Below are 5,028 nucleotides of genomic sequence, written 5' to 3'. Positions count from 1 at the left end.
TGTCAGAATGACTGAAATTTCTGCCCCAGTCGGCACTCGGTGAGGGGCGGCCCAGGGAGTGAGAAGGGGGTACCCACCACAGGCGGGATGCTACTAACATGACCTGAGGCCCATGGTCAGCCAGCAGAAGGTGCTATCAGAACAAAATATTCACACTGCTGGGTGTTTTTCCTGTTGGAAGGGGGCGGGTGGATTAAGTAGGTGGATTTATATATTTTTATTTAACTTTCAACAATTACACAGGTACACCATGGGCACTATGAAAAAGCAGAAATTGCGGTGCCTGGGTGGCTCAGCTGGTTAAGCCTCTGACTTGACTTCCGCTCAGGTCATGATCTTGGGGTTGTGGGATGGAGCCCCTCCATGGGTTCCATGGGAAGTCGGCTTGGCATTCTCCTCCTTCCTCTCCCTATGCCTCTCCCCCAACTCTCTCTCTCAAATAAATAAATTAGTTAAGAAAAAAAGAAAGAAAAAGCAGAAACTACATACAAGTAAAATGAAGCAAGTACAAGTTAGAATCCATGCATTCAGGAACAATTATTGTGAACATTAGATATACTCTAGATGTTTTTCTGTATACATCCACAGATGTTTAAATTTGATTTTTAAATTTATATTGGGATTCAATGATATATTATAAATATTAAGCATTTTTCACAATTTTGTTCTTAATCATAGCAAAGAATTCTTCAGTGTCTGCATTTCATCTAATGTTGGACATGTGGTCTGCCATGGACCTACCTCATTTACATTTAGCTAGCTCATTACACCCATTTCCTGTGGTTGGGTGCTTTCAACCAAGAAAGAATTCATTGAAAATTGAAGCAAACAGACATTCATTTGGGTGATTAGAACTGCAATTCGGGAGGCACAGATTCAGGTAGAAACTTGAATAGTTGTTTGCAAGAAGACGAAGAGGGGGCAAGGTTCTAAGCCGAAAGACCGCAGCGCTGTTCTCATTTAGGTCCGCTATGAAAAACAGAGGTTGAAATCAGGTTAACTGGGACTGGTTGGGTCAATATGCAAATGAGGGACTGAAGACTGTTATGATGGATTGGCTGCTTTTGAAGTGAAGGACGCAGGAGATCCAACTGTCCTGGTGAGGAGTGAGTTCCGTGCAAGCTGATGGCCATGCGGCCCGCTGTGATGTGCAAAAAGTTCAGAATTTCTCCCATAAGGATGTGCCTAAGTCCCTCTTCCCATCCGGCCTCCATACCCAATTTTAGAAGAGACTCCCTCAGCTAGGCTTGCTGGCTCCATTATGAAATCTCTTTTTACAGCACCCACTGATGGAGTTTGTTCTCGCCGTTTATAATGTAGGCAGGCGTCTGAACGGCTCTCTCTGCTTCAGAAAGTGGAATCTAATGACCTTTGAAAGAGACCTCTTTTGTCTTGGGAATGTCATTAATATCAGCCCTCAGGTGACCCCAAAGGAAAACAAGAGCTACCATGTTTCTGTTTTGAACTAAGTTACCTTCCATCCTGAATATGGGTGCTGCAGACTTGAACGAGGCAAGCATCGAGTTCAGCATTTTACATCCTGTCGTAGCTTTAGCTCGACTGTTCTAGGAAGAGGCAAAGTTTGTCCTACCAAATAGAGCTTCAGTCTGAAGGGTGCCTGTATTTGTCTGCTCATGCAGCCACAATAAAACACCTCAAACTGGGTGGATGACAAATGTATTTTCTCACAGGTCTGGAGGCTAGAAGTCCAAGATCAAGGTTCCAGCTGATTTGATTTCTGATGAGGACTCCCTTCCCGGCTCGTAGATGGCCACCTCCTTCTGGCCATGTCCTCACATGGCTTTTCTTCAGTGTATACACGTGGGCAGAGATAGCAAGTGAGCTCTCTTGGTATCTTCGAAAGAGGACTTTGGCTGCCTCCATTTGACCTGAAACTTTTTAGTTGGATTCTTTTTTTTTTAAGATTTATTTATTTATGGGGGCGAGGGGTGGAGCAGAGGGAGAGACTGAGAGAATCTCAAGCAGACTCCACACTAAGCTGGGAGCCTGGAGGCGGGCTTGATCTCATGACCCGGAGAACATGACCTGAGCTGAAATCAATAGTCGGATGCTCAGCTGTCTGAACCACCCAGTCACCCTGGGTTCTTCTTTCCAGCTAGTCTCTTGGCTCAGGCAGAAGACCCCGAGGGCAAATCATTCCCTGATAGGAAAAGAAAGTACCCCCTCATGCAACAAGGACTGCCCTGGGCCAGAGTCAGCAAGCCCAACCCCTGACTGACTCTAAGACAATGATCGATTTGACCTTCACTGCCCCCCTGCATGTACCCACTCCCCTCTGTCCTACATTTTCCTTATACAACCCTGCAAGTATTTTTGGCAGTTTGGAAACAGTCTTTGAGACATTAGTCCTCTGTCTTTCCAGGGTTGGCTTCACTGAAATAAATTCCTTTCTTGTTCCTCTACCTCTCATTTCTCTGCCTTTGGATTTTGTGAGCAGCGAGCAGCCGTATCTGGACTGTTTGGGACCCCTGGAGCCAGATGCTCTTGCAGCCCTGAACCCCGGTTATATCTTTTCTTATAAAGACATTAATCCTAACAGATTAAGATCCAGCTCTTACGACTTCATTTAACCTGAATTACTTCCTTAGAGGCCCCATCTCCACATACAGCCATCCTTGGAAGTGGACACAAACATCCAGTCCAGAACAGTGCATATCCACCTGATGGTGTCACTTAAGACCGACCAGCCCTTGAGGGGTAACGTTAACTTGTCTGGTGGCCTTGAGAGTGCGCAGAAAGCTCCTCACAACATTGGTGGGCGTTCCTCCCACCTATCACTGTCAGGTAGAAACAGCCGTGTGCGGCTGTAAAGGAAAAGAGATGAATATATCCTCCACAGACCCCTCAGCGCCTGGGAACGTGCCGGATGCTGAATATGGGTTCAGGGCATGCGCGTACCACCGTGAAGAGCTCTGGTTCTGAGCTGACTGAACGCAAAGCCCAACTGCACCTCTTGTTTGCTATCTCGGGAAGATTACTTCGGCTCTTGGAGCCAGAATTTTCCAGCAGACAGATGGGGCGCTCTGTGAGCCGTGCCAAGGCCCGGGGTTGTTGACTCGCCTCCGGTGAGGAGCAGCCCCCTGGGGCGCCGCACAGTAATTGTTGACGCCTGTCACGACAGGCTAGCAATTGGGCAGCACTAAACAGGCTTCCGTTTCCTCATCTCTCAAATGGAGTTTCGCACTTGGCGTGGCCCCAATTTGTTCAGGGATTTCCTTCACCTTCTTGGGTAAGTGTGGACTCTACCTGGCCCTCAGATCCTACAATGATGGAAACAAGGGACTTAGACCAAAGCACATCAGGCTCCGTTTTAACTCCGCAGGGCTGCCACAACCGCTGGTACTGAGGAGACACAATTTTACATTGTGTGGAGGTGAACATGTCAGAAACTCTTTTCCCAACCCCACCAGCAAGGGCTGTGAACGGAGCCGCATGTTTCCCCTGTCCACCTGAGAGGGTTCGCTATGAGCTCATAACATCGTAAATGACTCACAAGAAGTAAAAGTGTGAAGTGTACTAACTCTAGGACTGGTCAGGTTTTATGACGACACGGATCATTCACCCGTTCATTTACTACATACTTACTGATGGCCTACTACGTGCCACACACTGCTCTGCACTGACATACGGTCACTCTAAAAAGTCCAAGTTCCTTTCCCCATTGATGCCGACAGTGGAGGAAGCAGTCAATAAACAGATAACCGAGTACATACAGAACATGGATGCAGGAAGTGCTATGGGATACATAAAATGGGGTGAGGGAGATGGGGTGCTGGGCAGGCGACCGGAGATGGCTTCTCTGATCACATCTGGGCAGAGGCAGAAGGTGTGTGACAGTGAACCACCCAGTATCAGGGAATAGGTTCCGTGACAAATCTTACTGCCCATAAGCTTAGCCCTTACAATTTAAAAGACACTAAGAATACACACACGTTTGCTACAAAGGAGTAAAGTATAAATGATACTAAAATAAAACAAACATCGACACCCTCACTACCCAGCATAATAAAAAATGAGAGCCCTCATACCAATGTTCAATTTTTATATTATTTTTTAAAAGGAATTTTGCAGAAGAATGTTAAAGGACAAGAGATAAATAGTCAAGTTATATTTCTAAAATGAAAGAGGCAGGTAAAAAGCAGCCTTTGCAACTTCTGTCCTGGCCAGAATCCAAGATGGCCACACTCTTGTTGGAACACACTGGTTGTCATTGCTTCTGTGCCTACCTTAGTCTGTGGCTCTGTATCCAAAATGTTGTTCCTTTGGGAACCACAGCCAAAAAAGAGATGGGGTGGTTCTGGAGTCAGAACACAGGCTCAAATGGTCCTTTGTCTCCCCATATCCTATCTACAGCTGGTCTCTTCCCATGGTGACGCCCACTTGCCATAATGGCACTAGAGTAGTCTCATTTTCAGGGGTCTCTCTTTGGCTTGTCAGCCTTGTTGTTCCCAGGAATTATGAATCTCATTTGGAACTCATGAAGTCCCTGTGTCTGGGGTAGCACTGATCCACACAGCTAAGTCTGCACCCATTTTCCCTCTCATGTATCACACCTGCAATGAGATTGGACACTCGATGAGGGACTCAGAAAAAGACCTGAAGATAACCCAGCTGTACCAGTCTGGAACGGTTGTCTTGATTACTGTGTTTTGCCCTGTAGGACTGGCAGCTATGTAAAGAGCTGAAGCTTCTAACACCTTCTCCCTACAGATTATGACATTGATCTGCCTCCTGCTTGTCATCTCCCTGCCACCCAGCGCAAAGTTCTCCTGATTTGTACAGACCCTTTGTGCTTACAGATCCCCCTGGGGCTCAGGATCAGCGGGGTCCCTTGTAGAGCCACAGGAGTGGAAAAGTATCCAGGTTCCTCTTATTTCTAAAGATGGTGATGGGGTTCAGAACATGCTACCCCAAAACAAGTCACCTTGGACATACTGGATATTTTCAGCTGAAGGAATTTGAGAAACAGCAGGTATAGAAAGGACTATCTGACCTCCTCCTGCAGCA

At 46.7% G+C, this 5,028-nt stretch overlaps 1 pseudogene; it reads left to right on the top strand.

Moving 5' to 3' along the window:
• The first annotated feature begins 4,196 nt into the window (after nt 1-4,196).
• Nucleotides 4,197-4,698, top strand: LOC113270247 (succinate dehydrogenase cytochrome b560 subunit, mitochondrial-like; annotated as a pseudogene).
• Nucleotides 4,699-5,028: the final 330 nt, after the last annotated feature.

Source organism: Ursus arctos, unplaced genomic scaffold (genome assembly GCF_023065955.2).
Source record: "Ursus arctos isolate Adak ecotype North America unplaced genomic scaffold, UrsArc2.0 scaffold_33, whole genome shotgun sequence".
NCBI lineage: Eukaryota > Metazoa > Chordata > Mammalia > Carnivora > Ursidae > Ursus > Ursus arctos.
The sequence above is the reverse complement of the archived record's forward strand: the minus strand, read 5'-3'. Positions and strand labels throughout refer to the sequence as shown.